This window comes from Phoenix dactylifera, chromosome 4 (assembly GCF_051530095.1).
Source record: "Phoenix dactylifera cultivar Ajwa chromosome 4, Ajwa_hap1_PhDact_Kaust_v1.1, whole genome shotgun sequence".
NCBI lineage: Eukaryota > Viridiplantae > Streptophyta > Magnoliopsida > Arecales > Arecaceae > Phoenix > Phoenix dactylifera.
Window position 1 is genome coordinate 37085488 of NC_143193.1, and position 16001 is coordinate 37101488.

A 16001-nucleotide genomic window follows, 5' to 3' on the forward strand; every position below is an offset into this window, starting at 1 on the left:
TATTATCAAAAAATAAAAAAGTGGAGAAAAAAATAAAAAGGGTGCAACACGAGGACTTCCCAGGGGGTCACCCATCCTAGTACAACTCTCGCCCAAGCACGCTTAACTGCGGAGTTCTGATGGGATCCGGTGCATTAGTGCTGGTATGATCGCACCCATGACATGCCCTTCGAAACTCCCTTTTATGACAAAGCAGCAGACCTCGACGGCCCGAGACATTCGCGCTGCCGGGGCCGTTCTGGCGTAGGATTCAACGCGCTGTTCCGCTATGCGGCATGGCACCGCCAGTCTCCGGACTCAGTTTATTTTCGGGGGAAAAAAATTATCCGAAGAGGAAAAGCCAAAAGCCGAAAAATAAAAAATAAATGTTATCAAAAAATAAAAAAGCGGGCAAAAAATAAAAGGGGTGCAACACGAGGACTTCCCAGGGGGTCACCCATCCTAGTACTACTCTCGCCCAAGCACGCTTAACTGCGGAGTTCTGATGGGATCCGGTGCATTAGTGCTGGTATGATCGCACCCATGACATGCCCTTCGAAACTCCCTTTTATGACAGAGCAGCGGACCTCGACGGCCCGAGACATTCGCGCTGCCGGGGCCGTTCTGGCGTAGGATTCAACGCGCTGTTCCGCTATGCGGCATGGCACCGCCAGTCTCCGGACTTAGTTTATTTTCGGGGGGAAAAAATTATCCGAAGAGGAAAAGCCAAAAGCCAAAAAATTAAAAATAAATATTATCAAAAAATAAAAAAGCGGGCAAAAAATAAAAAGGGTGCAACACGAGGACTTCCCAGGGGGTCACCCATCCTAGTACTTCTCTCGCCCAAGCACGCCTAACTGCGGAGTTATGATGGGATCCGGTGCATTAGTGCTGGTATGATCGCACCCATGACATGCCCTTCGAAACTCCCTTTTATGACAAAGCAGCAGACCGCGACGGCCCGAGACATTCGCGCTGCCGGGGCCGTTCTGGCGTAGGATTCAACGCGCTGTTCCGCTATGCGGCATGGCACCGCGAGTCTCCGGACTCAGTTTATTTTCGGGGAAAAAAAATTATCCGAAGAGGAAAAGCCAAAAGCCGAAAAATTAAAAATAAATATTATCAAAAAATAAAAAAGCGGGCAAAAAATAAAAGGGGTGCAACACGAGGACTTCCCAGGGGGTCACCCATCGTAGTACTACTCTCGCCCAAGCACGCTTAACTGCGGAGTTCTGATGGGATCCGGTGCATTAGTGCTGGTATGATCGCACCCATGACATGCCCATCGAAACTCCCTTTTATGACAAAGCAGCAGACGTCGACGGCCCGAGACATTCGCGCCGCCGGGGCCGTTCTGGCGTAGGATTCAACGCGCTATTCCCGCTATGCGGCATGGCACCGCTAGTCTCCGGACTCAGTTCATTTTCGGGGGAAAAAAATTATCCGAAGAGGAAAAGCCAAAAGCCGAAAAATTAAAAATGAATATTATCAAAAAATAAAAAAGTGGAGAAAAAAATAAAAAGGGTGCAACACGAGGACTTCCCAGGGGGTCACCCATCCTAGTACAACTCTCGCCCAAGCACGCTTAACTGCGGAGTTCTGATGGGATCCGGTGCATTAGTGCTGGTATGATCGCACCCATGACATGCCCTTCAAAACTCCCTTTTATGACAAAGCAGCAGACCTCGACGGCCCGAGACATTCGCGCTGCCGGGGCCGTTCTGGCGTAGGATTCAACGCGCTGTTCCGCTATGCGGCATGGCACCGCGAGTCTCCGGACTCAGTTTATTTTCGGGGGAAAAAAATTATCCGAAGAGAAAAAGCCAAAAGCCGAAAAATTAAAAATAAATATTATCAAAAAATAAAAAAGCGGGCAAAAAATAAAAGGGGTGCAACACGAGGACTTCCTAGGGGGTCACCCATCCTAGTACTACTCTCGCCCAAGCACGCTTAACTGCGGAGTTCTGATGGGATCCGGTGCATTAGTGCTGGTATGATCGCACCCATGACATGCCCATCGAAACACCCTTTTATGACAAAGCAGCAGACCTCGACGGCCCGAGACATTCGCGCTGCCGAGGCCGTTTTGGCGTAGGATTCAATGCGATGTTCCGCTATGCGGCATGGCACCGCGAGTCTCCGGACTCAGTTTATTTTCGAGGGAAAAAAATTATCCGAAGAGGAAAAGCCAAAAGCCAAAAAATTAAAAATAAATGTTATCAAAAAAGAAAAAAGCGGGCAAAAAATAAAAGGGGTGCAACACGAGGACTTCCCAGGGGGTCACCCATCCTAGTACTACTCTCGCCCAAGCACGCTTAACTGCGGAGTTCTGATGGGATCCGGTGCATTAGTGCTGGTATGATCGCACCCATGATATGCCCTTCGAAACTCCCTTTTATGACAAAGCAGCAGACCTCGACGGCCCGAGACATTCTCGCTGCCGGGGCCGTTCTGGCGTAGGATTCAACGCGCTGGTCCCGCTATGCGGCATGGCACCGCCAGTCTTCGGATCCAGTTTATTGTCGGGGGAAAAAAATTATCCGAAGAGGAAAAGCCAAAAGCCAAAAAATTAAAAATAAATATTATCAAAAAATAAAAAAGCGGGCAAAAAATAAAAAGGGTGCAACATGAGGACTTCCCAGGGGGTCACCCATCCTAGTACTACTCTCGCCCAAGCACGCTTAACTGCGGAGTTCTGATAGGATCCGGTGCATTAGTGCTGGTATGATCGCACTCAAGACATGCCCTTCGAAACTCCCTTTCATGACAAAGTAGCAGACCTCGACGGCCCGAGACATTCGCGCTGCCGGGGCCGTTCTGGCGTAGGATTCAACACGCTGTTCCGCTATGCGGCATGGCACCGCCAGTCTCCGGACTCAGTTTATTTTCGGGGGAAAAAAATTATCCGAAGAGGAAAAGCCAAAAGCCGAAAAATAAAAAATAAATGTTATCAAAAAATAAAAAAGCGGGCAAAAAATAAAAGGGGTGCAACACGAGGACTTCCCAGGGGGTCACCCATCCTAGTACTACTCTCGCCCAAGCACGCTTAACTGCGGAGTTCTGATGGGATCCGGTGCATTAGTGCTGGTATGATCGCACCCATGACATGCCCTTCGAAACTCCCTTTTATGACAAAGCAGCAGACCTCGACGGCCCGAGACATTCGCGCTGCCGAGGCCGTTCTGGCGTAGGATTCAATGCGCTGTTCCGCTATGCGGCATGGCACCGCGAGTCTCCGGACTCAGTTTATTTTCAAGGGAAAAAAATTATCCGAAGAGGAAAAGCCAAAAGCCAAAAAATTAAAAATAAATGTTATCAAAAAAGAAAAAAGCGGGCAAAAAATAAAAGGGGTGCAACACGAGGACTTCCCAGGGGGTCACCCATCCTAGTACTACTCTCGCCCAAGCACGCTTAACTGCGGAGTTCTGATGGGATCCGGTGCATTAGTGCTGGTATGATCGCACCCATGATATGCCCTTCGAAACTCCCTTTTATGACAAAGCAGCAGACCTCGACGGCCCGAGACATTCGCGCTGCCGGGGCCGTTCTGGCGTAGGATTCAACGCGCTGGTCCCGCTATGCGGCATGGCACCGCCAGTCTCCGGACCCAGTTTATTGTCGGGGGAAAAAAATTATCCGAAGAGGAAAAGCCAAAAGCCAAAAAATTAAAAATAAATATTATCAAAAAATAAAAAAGCGGGCAAAAAATAAAAAGGGTGCAACATGAGGACTTCCCAGGGGGTCACCCATCCTAGTACTACTCTCGCCCAAGCACGCTTAACTGCGGAGTTCTGATAGGATCCGGTGCATTAGTGCTGGTATGATCGCACCCAAGACATGCCCTTCGAAACTCCCTTATATGACAAAGTAGCAGACCTCGACGGCCCGAGACATTCGCGCTGCCGGGGCCGTTCTGGCGTAGGATTCAACACGCTGTTCCGCTATGCGGCATGGCACCGCCAGTCTCCGGACTCAGTTTATTTTCGGGGGAAAAAAATTATCCGAAGAGGAAAAGCCAAAAGCCGAAAAATAAAAAATAAATGTTATCAAAAAATAAAAAAGCGGGCAAAAAATAAAAGGGGTGCAACACGAGGACTTCCCAGGGGGTCACCCATCCTAGTACTACTCTCGCCCAAGCACGCTTAACTGCGGAGTTCTGATGGGATCCGGTGCATTAGTGCTGGTATGATCGCACCCATGACATGCCCTTCGAAACTCCCTTTTATGACAAAGCAGCAGACCTCGACGGCCCGAGACATTCGCGCTGCCGGGGCCGTTCTGGCGTAGGATTCAACGCGCTGTTCCGCTATGCGGCATGGCACCGCCAGTCTCCGGACTCAGTTTATTTTCGGGGGAAAAAAATTATCCGAAGAGGAAAAGCCAAAAGCCGAAAAATAAAAAATAAATGTTATCAAAAAATAAAAAAGCGGGCAAAAAATAAAAGGGGTGCAACACGAGGACTTCCCAGGGGGTCACCCATCCTAGTACTACTCTCGCCCAAGCACGCTTAACTGCGGAGTTCTGATGGGATCCGGTGCATTAGTGCTGGTATGATCGCACCCATGACATGCCCTTCGAAACTCCCTTTTATGACAGAGCAGCGGACCTCGACGGCCCGAGACATTCGCGCTGCCGGGGCCGTTCTGGCGTAGGATTCAACGCGCTGTTCCGCTATGCGGCATGGCACCGCCAGTCTCCGGACTCAGTTTATTTTCGGGGGGAAAAAATTATCCGAAGAGGAAAAGCCAAAAGCCAAAAAATTAAAAATAAATATTATCAAAAAATAAAAAAGCGGGCAAAAAATAAAAGGGGTGCAACACGAGGACTTCCCAGGGGGTCACCCATCCTAGTACTACTCTCGCCCAAGCACGCCTAACTGCGGAGTTCTGATGGGATCCGGTGCATTAGTGCTGGTATGATCGCACCCATGACATGCCCTTCGAAACTCCCTTTTATGACAAAGCAGCAGACCTCGACGGCCCGAGACATTCGCGCTGCCGGGGCCGTTCTGGCGTAGGATTCAACGCGCTGTTCCGCTATGCGGCATGGCACCGCCAGTCTCCGGACTCAGTTTATTTTCGGGGGAAAAAAATTATCCGAAGAGGAAAAGCCAAAAGCCGAAAAATAAAAAATAAATGTTATCAAAAAATAAAAAAGCGGGCAAAAAATAAAAGGGGTGCAACACGAGGACTTCCCAGGGGGTCACCCATCCTAGTACAACTCTCGCCCAAGCACGCTTAACTGCGGAGTTCTGATGGGATCCGGTGCATTAGTGCTGGTATGATCGCACCCATGACATGCCCTTCGAAACTCCCTTTTATGACAAAGCAGCGGACCTCGACGGCCCGAGACATTCGCGCTGCCGGGGCCGTTCTGGCGTAGGATTCAACGCGCTGTTCCGCTATGCGGCATGGCACCGCCAGTCTCCGGACTCAGTTTATTTTCGGGGGGAAAAAATTATCCGAAGAGGAAAAGCCAAAAGCCAAAAAATTAAAAATAAATATTATCAAAAAATAAAAAAGCGGGCAAAAAATAAAAAGGGTGCAACACGAGGACTTCCCAGGGGGTCACCCATCCTAGTACTTCTCTCGCCCAAGCACGCCTAACTGCGGAGTTATGATGGGATCCGGTGCATTAGTGCTGGTATGATCGCACCCATGACATGCCCTTCGAAACTCCCTTTTATGACAAAGCAGCAGACCGCGACGGCCCGAGACATTCGCGCTGCCGGGGCCGTTCTGGCGTAGGATTCAACGCGCTGTTCCGCTATGCGGCATGGCACCGCGAGTCTCCGGACTCAGTTTATTTTCGGGGAAAAAAAATTATCCGAAGAGGAAAAGCCAAAAGCCGAAAAATTAAAAATAAATATTATCAAAAAATAAAAAAGCGGGCAAAAAATAAAAGGGGTGCAACACGAGGACTTCCCAGGGGGTCACCCATCGTAGTACTACTCTCGCCCAAGCACGCTTAACTGCGGAGTTCTGATGGGATCCGGTGCATTAGTGCTGGTATGATCGCACCCATGACATGCCCATCGAAACTCCCTTTTATGACAAAGCAGCAGACGTCGACGGCCCGAGACATTCGCGCCGCCGGGGCCGTTCTGGCGTAGGATTCAACGCGCTATTCCCGCTATGCGGCATGGCACCGCCAGTCTCCGGACTCAGTTCATTTTCGGGGGAAAAAAATTATCCGAAGAGGAAAAGCCAAAAGCCGAAAAATTAAAAATAAATATTATCAAAAAATAAAAAAGTGGAGAAAAAAATAAAAAGGGTGCAACACGAGGACTTCCCAGGGGGTCACCCATCCTAGTACAACTCTCGCCCAAGCACGCTTAACTGCGGAGTTCTGATGGGATCCGGTGCATTAGTGCTGGTATGATCGCACCCATGACATGCCCTTCGAAACTCCCTTTTATGACAAAGCAGCAGACCTCGACGGCCCGAGACATTCGCGCTGCCGGGGCCGTTCTGGCGTAGGATTCAACGCGCTGTTCCGCTATGCGGCATGGCACCGCGAGTCTCCGGACTCAGTTTATTTTCGGGGGAAAAAAATTATCTGAAGAGAAAAAGCCAAAAGCCGAAAAATTAAAAATAAATATTATCAAAAAATAAAAAAGCGGGCAAAAAATAAAAGGGGTGCAACACGAGGACTTCCCAGGGGGTCACCCATCCTAGTACTACTCTCGCCCAAGCACGCTTAACTGCGGAGTTCTGATGGGATCCGGTGCATTAGTGCTGGTATGATCGCACCCATGACATGCCCATCGAAACACCCTTTTATGACAAAGCAGCAGACCTCGACGGCCCGAGACATTCGCGCTGCCGAGGCCGTTTTGGCGTAGGATTCAATGCGATGTTCCGCTATGCGGCATGGCACCGCGAGTCTCCGGACTCAGTTTATTTTCGAGGGAAAAAAATTATCCGAAGAGGAAAAGCCAAAAGCCAAAAAATTAAAAATAAATGTTATCAAAAAAGAAAAAAGCGGGCAAAAAATAAAAGGGGTGCAACACGAGGACTTCCCAGGGGGTCACCCATCCTAGTACTACTCTCGCCCAAGCACGCTTAACTGCGGAGTTCTGATGGGTTCCGGTGCATTAGTGCTGGTATGATCGCACCCATGATATGCCCTTCGAAACTCCCTTTTATGACAAAGCAGCAGACCTCGACGGCCCGAGACATTCTCGCTGCCGGGGCCGTTCTGGCGTAGGATTCAACGCGCTGGTCCCGCTATGCGGCATGGCACCGCCAGTCTCCGGATCCAGTTTATTGTCGGGGGAAAAAAATTATCCGAAGAGGAAAAGCCAAAAGCCAAAAAATTAAAAATAAATATTATCAAAAAATAAAAAAGCGGGCAAAAAATAAAAAGGGTGCAACATGAGGACTTCCCAGGGGGTCACCCATCCTAGTACTACTCTCGCCCAAGCACGCTTAACTGCGGAGTTCTGATAGGATCCGGTGCATTAGTGCTGGTATGATCGCACTCAAGACATGCCCTTCGAAACTCCCTTTTATGACAAAGTAGCAGACCTCGACGGCCCGAGACATTCGCGCTGCCGGGGCCGTTCTGGCGTAGGATTCAACACGCTGTTCCGCTATGCGGCATGGCACCGCCAGTCTCCGGACTCAGTTTATTTTCGGGGGAAAAAAATTATCCGAAGAGGAAAAGCCAAAAGCCGAAAAATAAAAAATAAATGTTATCAAAAAATAAAAAAGCGGGCAAAAAATAAAAGGGGTGCAACACGAGGACTTCCCAGGGGGTCACCCATCCTAGTACTACTCTCGCCCAAGCACGCTTAACTGCGGAGTTCTGATGGGATCCGGTGCATTAGTGCTGGTATGATCGCACCCATGACATGCCCTTCGAAACTCCCTTTTATGACAAAGCAGCAGACCTCGACGGCCCGAGACATTCGCGCTGCCGAGGCCGTTCTGGCGTAGGATTCAATGCGCTGTTCCGCTATGCGGCATGGCACCGCGAGTCTCCGGACTCAGTTTATTTTCGAGGGAAAAAAATTATCCGAAGAGGAAAAGCCAAAAGCCAAAAAATTAAAAATAAATGTTATCAAAAAATAAAAAAGCGGGCAAAAAATAAAAGGGGTGCAACACGAGGACTTCCCAGGGGGTCACCCATCCTAGTACTACTCTCGCCCAAGCACGCTTAACTGCGGAGTTCTGATGGGATCCGGTGCATTAGTGCTGGTATGATCGCACCCATGATATGCCCTTCGAAACTCCCTTTTATGACAAAGCAGCAGACCTCGACGGCCCGAGACATTCGCGCTGCCGGGGCCGTTCTGGCGTAGGATTCAACGCGCTGGTCCCGCTATGCGGCATGGCACCGCCAGTCTCCGGACGCAGTTTATTGTCGGGGGAAAAAAATTATCCGAAGAGGAAAAGCCAAAAGCCAAAAAATTAAAAATAAATATTATCAAAAAATAAAAAAGCGGGCAAAAAATAAAAAGGGTGCAACATGAGGACTTCCCAGGGGGTCACCCATCCTAGTACTACTCTCGCCCAAGCACGCTTAACTGCGGAGTTCTGATAGGATCCGGTGCATTAGTGCTGGTATGATCGCACCCAAGACATGCCCTTCGAAACTCCCTTATATGACAAAGTAGCAGACCTCGACGGCCCGAGACATTCGCGCTGCCGGGGCCGTTCTGGCGTAGGATTCAACACGCTGTTCCGCTATGCGGCATGGCACCGCCAGTCTCCGGACTCAGTTTATTTTCGGGGGAAAAAAATTATCCGAAGAGGAAAAGCCAAAAGCCGAAAAATAAAAAATAAATGTTATCAAAAAATGAAAAAGCGGGCAAAAAATAAAAGGGGTGCAACACGAGGACTTCCCAGGGGGTCACCCATCCTAGTACTACTCTCGCCCAAGCACGCTTAACTGCGGAGTTCTGATGGGATCCGGTGCATTAGTGCTGGTATGATCGCACCCATGACATGCCCTTCGAAACTCCCTTTTATGACAAAGCAGCAGACCTCGACGGCCCGAGACATTCGCGCTGCCGGGGCCGTTCTGGCGTAGGATTCAACGCGCTGTTCCGCTATGCGGCATGGCACCGCCAGTCTCCGGACACAGTTTATTTTCGGGGGAAAAAAATTATCCGAAGAGGAAAAGCCAAAAGCCGAAAAATAAAAAATAAATGTTATCAAAAAATAAAAAAGCGGGCAAAAAATAAAAGGGGTGCAACACGAGGACTTCCCAGGGGGTCACCCATCCTAGTACTACTCTCGCCCAAGCACGCTTAACTGCGGAGTTCTGATGGGATCCGGTGCATTAGTGCTGGTATGATCGCACCCATGACATGCCCTTCGAAACTCCCTTTTATGACAAAGCAGCGGACCTCGACGGCCCGAGACATTCGCGCTGCCGGGGCCGTTCTGGCGTAGGATTCAACGCGCTGTTCCGCTATGCGGCATGGCACCGCCAGTCTCCGGACTCAGTTTATTTTCGGGGGGAAAAAATTATCCGAAGAGGAAAAGCCAAAAGCCAAAAAATTAAAAATAAATATTATCAAAAAATAAAAAAGCGGGCAAAAAATAAAAAGGGTGCAACACGAGGACTTCCCAGGGGGTCACCCATCCTAGTACTTCTCTCGCCCAAGCACGCCTAACTGCGGAGTTATGATGGGATCCGGTGCATTAGTGCTGGTATGATCGCACCCATGACATGCCCTTCGAAACTCCCTTTTATGACAAAGCAGCAGACCGCGACGGCCCGAGACATTCGCGCTGCCGGGGCCGTTCTGGCGTAGGATTCAACGCGCTGTTCCGCTATGCGGCATGGCACCGCGAGTCTCCGGACTCAGTTTATTTTCGGGGGAAAAAAATTATCCGAAGAGGAAAAGCCAAAAGCCGAAAAATTAAAAATAAATATTATCAAAAAATAAAAAAGCGGGCAAAAAATAAAAGGGGTGCAACACGAGGACTTCCCAGGGGGTCACCCATCGTAGTACTACTCTCGCCCAAGCACGCTTAACTGCGGAGTTCTGATGGGATCCGGTGCATTAGTGCTGGTATGATCGCACCCATGACATGCCCATCGAAACTCCCTTTTATGACAAAGCAGCAGACGTCGACGGCCCGAGACATTCGCGCCGCCGGGGCCGTTCTGGCGTAGGATTCAACGCGCTATTCCCGCTATGCGGCATGGCACCGCCAGTCTCCGGACTCAGTTTATTTTCGGGGGAAAAAAATTATCCGAAGAGGAAAAGCCAAAAGCCGAAAAATTAAAAATAAATATTATCAAAAAATAAAAAAGTGGAGAAAAAAATAAAAAGGGTGCAACACGAGGACTTCCCAGGGGGTCACCCATCCTAGTACAACTCTCGCCCAAGCACGCTTAACTGCGGAGTTCTGATGGGATCCGGTGCATTAGTGCAGGTATGATCGCACCCATGACATGCCCTTCGAAACTCCCTTTTATGACAAAGCAGCAGACCTCGACGGCCCGAGACATTCGCGCTGCCGGGGCCGTTCTGGCGTAGGATTCAACGCGCTGTTCCGCTATGCGGCATGGCACCGCGAGTCTCCGGACTCAGTTTATTTTCGGGGGAAAAAAATTATCCGAAGAGAAAAAGCCAAAAGCCGAAAAATTAAAAATAAATATTATCAAAAAATAAAAAAGCGGGCAAAAAATAAAAGGGGTGCAACACGAGGACTTCCCAGGGGGTCACCCATCCTAGTACTACTCTCGCCCAAGCACGCTTAACTGCGGAGTTCTGATGGGATCCGGTGCATTAGTGCTGGTATGATCGCACCCATGACATGCCCATCGAAACACCCTTTTATGACAAAGCAGCAGACCTCGACGGCCCGAGACATTCGCGCTGCCGAGGCCGTTTTGGCGTAGGATTCAATGCGATGTTCCGCTATGCGGCATGGCACCGCGAGTCTCCGGACTCAGTTTATTTTCGAGGGAAAAAAATTATCCGAAGAGGAGAAGCCAAAAGCCAAAAAATTAAAAATAAATGTTATCAAAAAAGAAAAAAGCGGGCAAAAAATAAAAGGGGTGCAACACGAGGACTTCCCAGGGGGTCACCCATCCTAGTACTACTCTCGCCCAAGCACGCTTAACTGCGGAGTTCTGATGGGATCCGGTGCATTCGTGCTGGTATGATCGCACCAATGATATGCCCTTCGAAACTCCCTTTTATGACAAAGCAGCAGACCTCGACGGCCCGAGACATTCGCGCTGCCGGGGCCGTTCTGGCGTAGGATTCAACGCGCTGGTCCCGCTATGCGGCATGGCACCGCCAGTCTCCGGACCCAGTTTATTGTCGGGGGAAAAAAATTATCCGAAGAGGAAAAGCCAAAAGCCAAAAAATTAAAAATAAATATTATCAAAAAATAAAAAAGCGGGCAAAAAATAAAAAGGGTGCAACATGAGGACTTCCCAGGGGGTCACCCATCCTAGTACTACTCTCGCCCAAGCCCGCTTAACTGCGGAGTTCTGATAGGATCCGGTGCATTAGTGCTGGTATGATCGCACTCAAGACATGCCCTTCGAAACTCCCTTTTATGACAAAGTAGCAGACCTCGACGGCCCGAGACATTCGCGCTGCCGGGGCCGTTCTGGCGTAGGATTCAACACGCTGTTCCGCTATGCGGCATGGCACCGCCAGTCTCCGGACTCAGTTTATTTTCGGGGGAAAAAAATTATCCGAAGAGGAAAAGCCAAAAGCCGAAAAATAAAAAATAAATGTTATCAAAAAATAAAAAAGCGGGCAAAAAATAAAAGGGGTGCAACACGAGGACTTCCCAGGGGGTCACCCATCCTAGTACTACTCTCGCCCAAGCACGCTTAACTGCGGAGTTCTGATGGGATCCGGTGCATTAGTGCTGGTATGATCGCACCCATGACATGCCCTTCGAAACTCCCTTTTATGACAAAGCAGCAGACCTCGACGGCCCGAGACATTCGCGCTGCCGGGGCCGTTCTGGCGTAGGATTCAACGCGCTGTTCCGCTATGCGGCATGGCACCGCCAGTCTCCGGACTCAGTTTATTTTCGGGGGAAAAAAATTATCCGAAGAGGAAAAGCCAAAAGCCGAAAAATAAAAAATAAATGTTATCAAAAAATAAAAAAGCGGGCAAAAAATAAAAGGGGTGCAACACGAGGACTTCCCAGGAGGTCACCCATCCTAGTACTACTCTCGCCCAAGCACGCTTAACTGCGGAGTTCTGATGGGATCCGGTGCATTAGTGCTGGTATGATCGCACCCATGACATGCCCTTCGAAACTCCCTTTTATAACAAAGCAGCAGACCTCGACGGCCCGAGACATTCGCGCTGCCGGGGCCGTTCTGGCGTAGGATTCAACACGCTGTTCCGCTATGCGGCATGGCACCGCCAGTCTCCGGACTCAGTTTATTTTCGGGGGAAAAAAATTATCCGAAGAGGAAAAGCCAAAAGCCGAAAAATAAAAAATAAATGTTATCAAAAAATAAAAAAGCGGGCAAAAAATAAAAGGGGTGCAACACGAGGACTTCCCAGGGGGTCACCCATCCTAGTACTACTCTCGCCCAAGCACGCTTAACTGCGGAGTTCTGATGGGATCCGGTGCATTAGTGCTGGTATGATCGCACCCATGACATGCCCTTCGAAACTCCCTTTTATGACAAAGCAGCAGACCTCGACGGCCCGAGACATTCGCGCTGCCGGGGCCGTTCTGGCGTAGGATTCAACGCGCTGTTCCGCTATGCGGCATGGCACCGCCAGTCTCCGGACTCAGTTTATTTTCGGGGGAAAAAAATTATCCGAAGAGGAAAAGCCAAAAGCCGAAAAATAAAAAATAAATGTTATCAAAAAATAAAAAAGCGGGCAAAAAATAAAAGGGGTGCAACACGAGGACTTCCCAGGAGGTCACCCATCCTAGTACTACTCTCGCCCAAGCACGCTTAACTGCGGAGTTCTGATGGGATCCGGTACATTAGTGCTGGTATGATCGCACCCATGACATGCCCTTCGAAACTCCCTTTTATAACAAAGCAGCAGACCTCGACGGCCCGAGACATTCGCGCTGCCGGGGCCGTTCTGGCGTAGGATTCAACGCGCTGTTCCGCAATGCGGCATGGCACCGCCAGTCTCCGGACTCAGTTTATTTTCGGGGGAAAAAAATTATCCGAAGAGGAAAAGCCAAAAGCCGAAAAATAAAAAATAAATGTTATCAAAAAATAAAAAAGCGGGCAAAAAATAAAAGGGGTGCAACACGAGGACTTCCCAGGGGGTCACCCATCCTAGTACTACTCTCGCCCAAGCACGCTTAACTGCGGAGTTCTGATGGGATCCGGTGCATTAGTGCTGGTATGATCGCACCCATGACATGCCCTTCGAAACTCCCTTTTATGACAAAGCAGCGGACCTCGACGGCCCGAGACATTCGCGCTGCCGGGGCCGTTCTGGCGTAGGATTCAACGCGCTGTTCCGCTATGCGGCATGGCACCGCCAGTCTCCGGACTCAGTTTATTTTCGGGGGGAAAAAATTATCCGAAGAGGAAAAGCCAAAAGCCAAAAAATTAAAAATAAATATTATCAAAAAATAAAAAAGCGGGCAAAAAATAAAAAGGGTGCAACACGAGGACTTCCCAGGGGGTCACCCATCCTAGTACTTCTCCCGCCCAAGCACGCCTAACTGCGGAGTTATGATGGGATCCGGTGCATTAGTGCTGGTATGATCGCACCCATGACATGCCCTTCGAAACTCTCTTTTATGACAAAGCAGCAGACCGCGACGGCCCGAGACATTCGCGCTGCCGGGGCCGTTCTGGCGTAGGATTCAACGCGCTGTTCCGCTATGCGGCATGGCACCGCGAGTCTCCGGACTCAGTTTATTTTCGGGGGAAAAAAATTATCCGAAGAGGAAAAGCCAAAAGCCGAAAAATTAAAAATAAATATTATCAAAAAATAAAAAAGCGGGCAAAAAATAAAAGGGGTGCAACACGAGGACTTCCCAGGGGGTCACCCATCGTAGTACTACTCTCGCCCAAGCACGCTTAACTGCGGAGTTCTGATGGGATCCGGTGCATTAGTGCTGGTATGATCGCACCCATGACATGCCCATCGAAACTCCCTTTTATGACAAAGCAGCAGACGTCGACGGCCCGAGACATTCGCGCCGCCGGGGCCGTTCTGGCGTAGGATTCAACGCGCTATTCCCGCTATGCGGCATGGCACCGCCAGTCTCCGGACTCAGTTTATTTTCGGGGGAAAAAAAATTATCCGAAGAGGAAAAGCCAAAAGCCGAAAAATTAAAAATAAATATTATCAAAAAATAAAAAAGTGGAGAAAAAAATAAAAAGGGTGCAACACGAGGACTTCCCAGGGGGTCACCCATCCTAGTACAACTCTCGCCCAAGCACGCTTAACTGCGGAGTTCTGATGGGATCCGGTGCATTAGTGCTGGTATGATCGCACCCATGACATGCCCTTCGAAACTCCCTTTTATGACAAAGCAGCAGACCTCGACGGCCCGAGACATTCGCGCTGCCGGGGCCGTTCTGGCGTAGGATTCAACGCGCTGTTCCGCTATGCGGCATGGCACCGCCAGTCTCCGGACTCAGTTTATTTTCGGGGGAAAAAAATTATCCGAAGAGGAAAAGCCAAAAGCCGAAAAATAAAAAATAAATGTTATCAAAAAATAAAAAAGCGGGCAAAAAATAAAAGGGGTGCAACACGAGGACTTCCCAGGGGGTCACCCATCCTAGTACTACTCTCGCCCAAGCACGCTTAACTGCGGAGTTCTGATGGGATCCGGTGCATTAGTGCTGGTATGATCGCACCCATGACATGCCCTTCGAAACTCCCTTTTATGACAAAGCAGCGGACCTCGACGGCCCGAGACATTCGCGCTGCCGGGGCCGTTCTGGCGTAGGATTCAACGCGCTGTTCCGCTATGCGGCATGGCACCGCCAGTCTCCGGACTTAGTTTATTTTCGGGGGGAAAAAATTATCCGAAGAGGAAAAGCCAAAAGCCAAAAAATTAAAAATAAATATTATCAAAAAATAAAAAAGCGGGCAAAAAATAAAAAGGGTGCAACACGAGGACTTCCCAGGGGGTCACCCATCCTAGTACTTCTCTCGCCCAAGCACGCCTAACTGCGGAGTTATGATGGGATCCGGTGCATTAGTGCTGGTATGATCGCACCCAAGACATGCCCTTCGAAACTCCCTTATATGACAAAGCAGCAGACCGCGACGGCCCGAGACATTCGCGCTGCCGGGGCCGTTCTGGCGTAGGATTCAACGCGCTGTTCCGCTATGCGGCATGGCACCGCGAGTCTCCGGACTCAGTTTATTTTCGGGGAAAAAAAATTATCCGAAGAGGAAAAGCCAAAAGCCGAAAAATTAAAAATAAATATTATCAAAAAATAAAAAAGCGGGCAAAAAATAAAAGGGGTGCAACACGAGGACTTCCCAGGGGGTCACCCATCGTAGTACTACTCTCGCCCAAGCACGCTTAACTGCGGAGTTCTGATGGGATCCGGTGCATTAGTGCTGGTATGATCGCACCCATGACATGCCCATCGAAACACCCTTTTATGACAAAGCAGCAGACCTCGACGGCCCGAGACATTCGCGCTGCCGAGGCCGTTTTGGCGTAGGATTCAATGCGATGTTCCGCTATGCGGCATGGCACCGCGAGTCTCCGGACTCAGTTTATTTTCGAGGGAAAAAAATTATCCGAAGAGGAGAAGCCAAAAGCCAAAAAATTAAAAATAAATGTTATCAAAAAAGAAAAAAGCGGGCAAAAAATAAAAGGGGTGCAACACGAGGACTTCCCAGGGGGTCACCCATCCTAGTACTACTCTCGCCCAAGCACGCTTAACTGCGGAGTTCTGATGGGATCCGGTGCATTCGTGCTGGTATGATCGCACCAATGATATGCCCTTCGAAACTCCCTTTTATGACAAAGCAGCAGACCTCGACGGCCCGAGACATTCGCGCTGCCGGGGCCGTTCTGGCGTAGGATTCAACGCGCTGGTCCCGCTATGCGGCATGGCACCGCCAGTCT

At 49.6% G+C, this 16001-nt stretch overlaps 39 non-coding genes and 5 pseudogenes across 39 annotated transcripts; all 44 read right to left on the minus strand.

Annotated features, from left to right (window-relative positions):
* Nucleotides 1–38: 38 nt before the first annotated feature.
* On the minus strand, nucleotides 39–157 carry LOC149762223 (5S ribosomal RNA). The gene has a single exon (XR_016401632.1). It is a non-coding gene; the product is annotated as a 5S ribosomal RNA (ribosomal RNA).
* Nucleotides 158–403: 246 nt separating this feature from the next.
* Nucleotides 404–522, minus strand: LOC149762224 (5S ribosomal RNA). Its single transcript, XR_016410237.1, has one exon. It is a non-coding gene; the product is annotated as a 5S ribosomal RNA (ribosomal RNA).
* A 246-nt stretch (nucleotides 523–768) lies between these two features.
* LOC149762225 (5S ribosomal RNA) lies at nucleotides 769–887 on the minus strand (annotated as a pseudogene).
* A 246-nt stretch (nucleotides 888–1133) lies between these two features.
* LOC149762226 (5S ribosomal RNA) lies at nucleotides 1134–1252 on the minus strand. Its single transcript, XR_016412753.1, has one exon. It is a non-coding gene; the product is annotated as a 5S ribosomal RNA (ribosomal RNA).
* A 248-nt stretch (nucleotides 1253–1500) lies between these two features.
* Nucleotides 1501–1619, minus strand: LOC149762227 (5S ribosomal RNA). The gene has a single exon (XR_016401633.1). It is a non-coding gene; the product is annotated as a 5S ribosomal RNA (ribosomal RNA).
* Nucleotides 1620–1865: 246 nt separating this feature from the next.
* On the minus strand, nucleotides 1866–1984 carry LOC149762228 (5S ribosomal RNA). Its single transcript, XR_016402134.1, has one exon. It is a non-coding gene; the product is annotated as a 5S ribosomal RNA (ribosomal RNA).
* A 246-nt stretch (nucleotides 1985–2230) lies between these two features.
* LOC149762229 (5S ribosomal RNA) lies at nucleotides 2231–2349 on the minus strand. Its single transcript, XR_016410238.1, has one exon. It is a non-coding gene; the product is annotated as a 5S ribosomal RNA (ribosomal RNA).
* Nucleotides 2350–2596: 247 nt separating this feature from the next.
* On the minus strand, nucleotides 2597–2715 carry LOC149762230 (5S ribosomal RNA). Its single transcript, XR_016408671.1, has one exon. It is a non-coding gene; the product is annotated as a 5S ribosomal RNA (ribosomal RNA).
* Nucleotides 2716–2961: 246 nt separating this feature from the next.
* LOC149762231 (5S ribosomal RNA) lies at nucleotides 2962–3080 on the minus strand. The gene has a single exon (XR_016410239.1). It is a non-coding gene; the product is annotated as a 5S ribosomal RNA (ribosomal RNA).
* A 246-nt stretch (nucleotides 3081–3326) lies between these two features.
* Nucleotides 3327–3445, minus strand: LOC149762232 (5S ribosomal RNA). Its single transcript, XR_016410240.1, has one exon. It is a non-coding gene; the product is annotated as a 5S ribosomal RNA (ribosomal RNA).
* Nucleotides 3446–3692: 247 nt separating this feature from the next.
* Nucleotides 3693–3811, minus strand: LOC149762233 (5S ribosomal RNA). The gene has a single exon (XR_016407390.1). It is a non-coding gene; the product is annotated as a 5S ribosomal RNA (ribosomal RNA).
* A 246-nt stretch (nucleotides 3812–4057) lies between these two features.
* Nucleotides 4058–4176, minus strand: LOC149762234 (5S ribosomal RNA). The gene has a single exon (XR_016410241.1). It is a non-coding gene; the product is annotated as a 5S ribosomal RNA (ribosomal RNA).
* Nucleotides 4177–4422: 246 nt separating this feature from the next.
* LOC149762235 (5S ribosomal RNA) lies at nucleotides 4423–4541 on the minus strand. The gene has a single exon (XR_016410242.1). It is a non-coding gene; the product is annotated as a 5S ribosomal RNA (ribosomal RNA).
* Nucleotides 4542–4787: 246 nt separating this feature from the next.
* On the minus strand, nucleotides 4788–4906 carry LOC149762236 (5S ribosomal RNA). Its single transcript, XR_016403951.1, has one exon. It is a non-coding gene; the product is annotated as a 5S ribosomal RNA (ribosomal RNA).
* A 246-nt stretch (nucleotides 4907–5152) lies between these two features.
* On the minus strand, nucleotides 5153–5271 carry LOC149762237 (5S ribosomal RNA). Its single transcript, XR_016401379.1, has one exon. It is a non-coding gene; the product is annotated as a 5S ribosomal RNA (ribosomal RNA).
* Nucleotides 5272–5517: 246 nt separating this feature from the next.
* On the minus strand, nucleotides 5518–5636 carry LOC149762238 (5S ribosomal RNA; annotated as a pseudogene).
* Nucleotides 5637–5882: 246 nt separating this feature from the next.
* LOC149762239 (5S ribosomal RNA) lies at nucleotides 5883–6001 on the minus strand. Its single transcript, XR_016412754.1, has one exon. It is a non-coding gene; the product is annotated as a 5S ribosomal RNA (ribosomal RNA).
* A 248-nt stretch (nucleotides 6002–6249) lies between these two features.
* Nucleotides 6250–6368, minus strand: LOC149762240 (5S ribosomal RNA). The gene has a single exon (XR_016401634.1). It is a non-coding gene; the product is annotated as a 5S ribosomal RNA (ribosomal RNA).
* Nucleotides 6369–6614: 246 nt separating this feature from the next.
* LOC149762241 (5S ribosomal RNA) lies at nucleotides 6615–6733 on the minus strand. The gene has a single exon (XR_016410243.1). It is a non-coding gene; the product is annotated as a 5S ribosomal RNA (ribosomal RNA).
* Nucleotides 6734–6979: 246 nt separating this feature from the next.
* Nucleotides 6980–7098, minus strand: LOC149762242 (5S ribosomal RNA). Its single transcript, XR_016402099.1, has one exon. It is a non-coding gene; the product is annotated as a 5S ribosomal RNA (ribosomal RNA).
* Nucleotides 7099–7345: 247 nt separating this feature from the next.
* LOC149762243 (5S ribosomal RNA) lies at nucleotides 7346–7464 on the minus strand. The gene has a single exon (XR_016408672.1). It is a non-coding gene; the product is annotated as a 5S ribosomal RNA (ribosomal RNA).
* A 246-nt stretch (nucleotides 7465–7710) lies between these two features.
* LOC149762244 (5S ribosomal RNA) lies at nucleotides 7711–7829 on the minus strand. Its single transcript, XR_016410245.1, has one exon. It is a non-coding gene; the product is annotated as a 5S ribosomal RNA (ribosomal RNA).
* Nucleotides 7830–8075: 246 nt separating this feature from the next.
* LOC149762245 (5S ribosomal RNA) lies at nucleotides 8076–8194 on the minus strand. The gene has a single exon (XR_016410246.1). It is a non-coding gene; the product is annotated as a 5S ribosomal RNA (ribosomal RNA).
* Nucleotides 8195–8441: 247 nt separating this feature from the next.
* LOC149762246 (5S ribosomal RNA) lies at nucleotides 8442–8560 on the minus strand. The gene has a single exon (XR_016407391.1). It is a non-coding gene; the product is annotated as a 5S ribosomal RNA (ribosomal RNA).
* A 246-nt stretch (nucleotides 8561–8806) lies between these two features.
* Nucleotides 8807–8925, minus strand: LOC149762247 (5S ribosomal RNA). The gene has a single exon (XR_016410247.1). It is a non-coding gene; the product is annotated as a 5S ribosomal RNA (ribosomal RNA).
* Nucleotides 8926–9171: 246 nt separating this feature from the next.
* LOC149762248 (5S ribosomal RNA) lies at nucleotides 9172–9290 on the minus strand. The gene has a single exon (XR_016410248.1). It is a non-coding gene; the product is annotated as a 5S ribosomal RNA (ribosomal RNA).
* Nucleotides 9291–9536: 246 nt separating this feature from the next.
* On the minus strand, nucleotides 9537–9655 carry LOC149762249 (5S ribosomal RNA; annotated as a pseudogene).
* A 246-nt stretch (nucleotides 9656–9901) lies between these two features.
* On the minus strand, nucleotides 9902–10020 carry LOC149762250 (5S ribosomal RNA). Its single transcript, XR_016412755.1, has one exon. It is a non-coding gene; the product is annotated as a 5S ribosomal RNA (ribosomal RNA).
* Nucleotides 10021–10268: 248 nt separating this feature from the next.
* LOC149762251 (5S ribosomal RNA) lies at nucleotides 10269–10387 on the minus strand. The gene has a single exon (XR_016402752.1). It is a non-coding gene; the product is annotated as a 5S ribosomal RNA (ribosomal RNA).
* Nucleotides 10388–10633: 246 nt separating this feature from the next.
* Nucleotides 10634–10752, minus strand: LOC149762252 (5S ribosomal RNA). Its single transcript, XR_016410249.1, has one exon. It is a non-coding gene; the product is annotated as a 5S ribosomal RNA (ribosomal RNA).
* Nucleotides 10753–10998: 246 nt separating this feature from the next.
* On the minus strand, nucleotides 10999–11117 carry LOC149762253 (5S ribosomal RNA). The gene has a single exon (XR_016410620.1). It is a non-coding gene; the product is annotated as a 5S ribosomal RNA (ribosomal RNA).
* A 247-nt stretch (nucleotides 11118–11364) lies between these two features.
* On the minus strand, nucleotides 11365–11483 carry LOC149762254 (5S ribosomal RNA; annotated as a pseudogene).
* A 246-nt stretch (nucleotides 11484–11729) lies between these two features.
* Nucleotides 11730–11848, minus strand: LOC149762255 (5S ribosomal RNA). Its single transcript, XR_016410251.1, has one exon. It is a non-coding gene; the product is annotated as a 5S ribosomal RNA (ribosomal RNA).
* A 246-nt stretch (nucleotides 11849–12094) lies between these two features.
* On the minus strand, nucleotides 12095–12213 carry LOC149762256 (5S ribosomal RNA). Its single transcript, XR_016410411.1, has one exon. It is a non-coding gene; the product is annotated as a 5S ribosomal RNA (ribosomal RNA).
* A 246-nt stretch (nucleotides 12214–12459) lies between these two features.
* On the minus strand, nucleotides 12460–12578 carry LOC149762257 (5S ribosomal RNA). The gene has a single exon (XR_016410252.1). It is a non-coding gene; the product is annotated as a 5S ribosomal RNA (ribosomal RNA).
* A 246-nt stretch (nucleotides 12579–12824) lies between these two features.
* On the minus strand, nucleotides 12825–12943 carry LOC149762258 (5S ribosomal RNA). Its single transcript, XR_016401001.1, has one exon. It is a non-coding gene; the product is annotated as a 5S ribosomal RNA (ribosomal RNA).
* Nucleotides 12944–13189: 246 nt separating this feature from the next.
* LOC149762259 (5S ribosomal RNA) lies at nucleotides 13190–13308 on the minus strand. Its single transcript, XR_016410253.1, has one exon. It is a non-coding gene; the product is annotated as a 5S ribosomal RNA (ribosomal RNA).
* A 246-nt stretch (nucleotides 13309–13554) lies between these two features.
* Nucleotides 13555–13673, minus strand: LOC149762260 (5S ribosomal RNA). The gene has a single exon (XR_016408949.1). It is a non-coding gene; the product is annotated as a 5S ribosomal RNA (ribosomal RNA).
* A 246-nt stretch (nucleotides 13674–13919) lies between these two features.
* LOC149762261 (5S ribosomal RNA) lies at nucleotides 13920–14038 on the minus strand. The gene has a single exon (XR_016412756.1). It is a non-coding gene; the product is annotated as a 5S ribosomal RNA (ribosomal RNA).
* Nucleotides 14039–14287: 249 nt separating this feature from the next.
* On the minus strand, nucleotides 14288–14406 carry LOC149762262 (5S ribosomal RNA). The gene has a single exon (XR_016401635.1). It is a non-coding gene; the product is annotated as a 5S ribosomal RNA (ribosomal RNA).
* A 246-nt stretch (nucleotides 14407–14652) lies between these two features.
* LOC149762263 (5S ribosomal RNA) lies at nucleotides 14653–14771 on the minus strand. Its single transcript, XR_016410254.1, has one exon. It is a non-coding gene; the product is annotated as a 5S ribosomal RNA (ribosomal RNA).
* A 246-nt stretch (nucleotides 14772–15017) lies between these two features.
* LOC149762264 (5S ribosomal RNA) lies at nucleotides 15018–15136 on the minus strand (annotated as a pseudogene).
* A 246-nt stretch (nucleotides 15137–15382) lies between these two features.
* LOC149762265 (5S ribosomal RNA) lies at nucleotides 15383–15501 on the minus strand. Its single transcript, XR_016412757.1, has one exon. It is a non-coding gene; the product is annotated as a 5S ribosomal RNA (ribosomal RNA).
* A 246-nt stretch (nucleotides 15502–15747) lies between these two features.
* On the minus strand, nucleotides 15748–15866 carry LOC149762266 (5S ribosomal RNA). The gene has a single exon (XR_016410631.1). It is a non-coding gene; the product is annotated as a 5S ribosomal RNA (ribosomal RNA).
* Nucleotides 15867–16001: the final 135 nt, after the last annotated feature.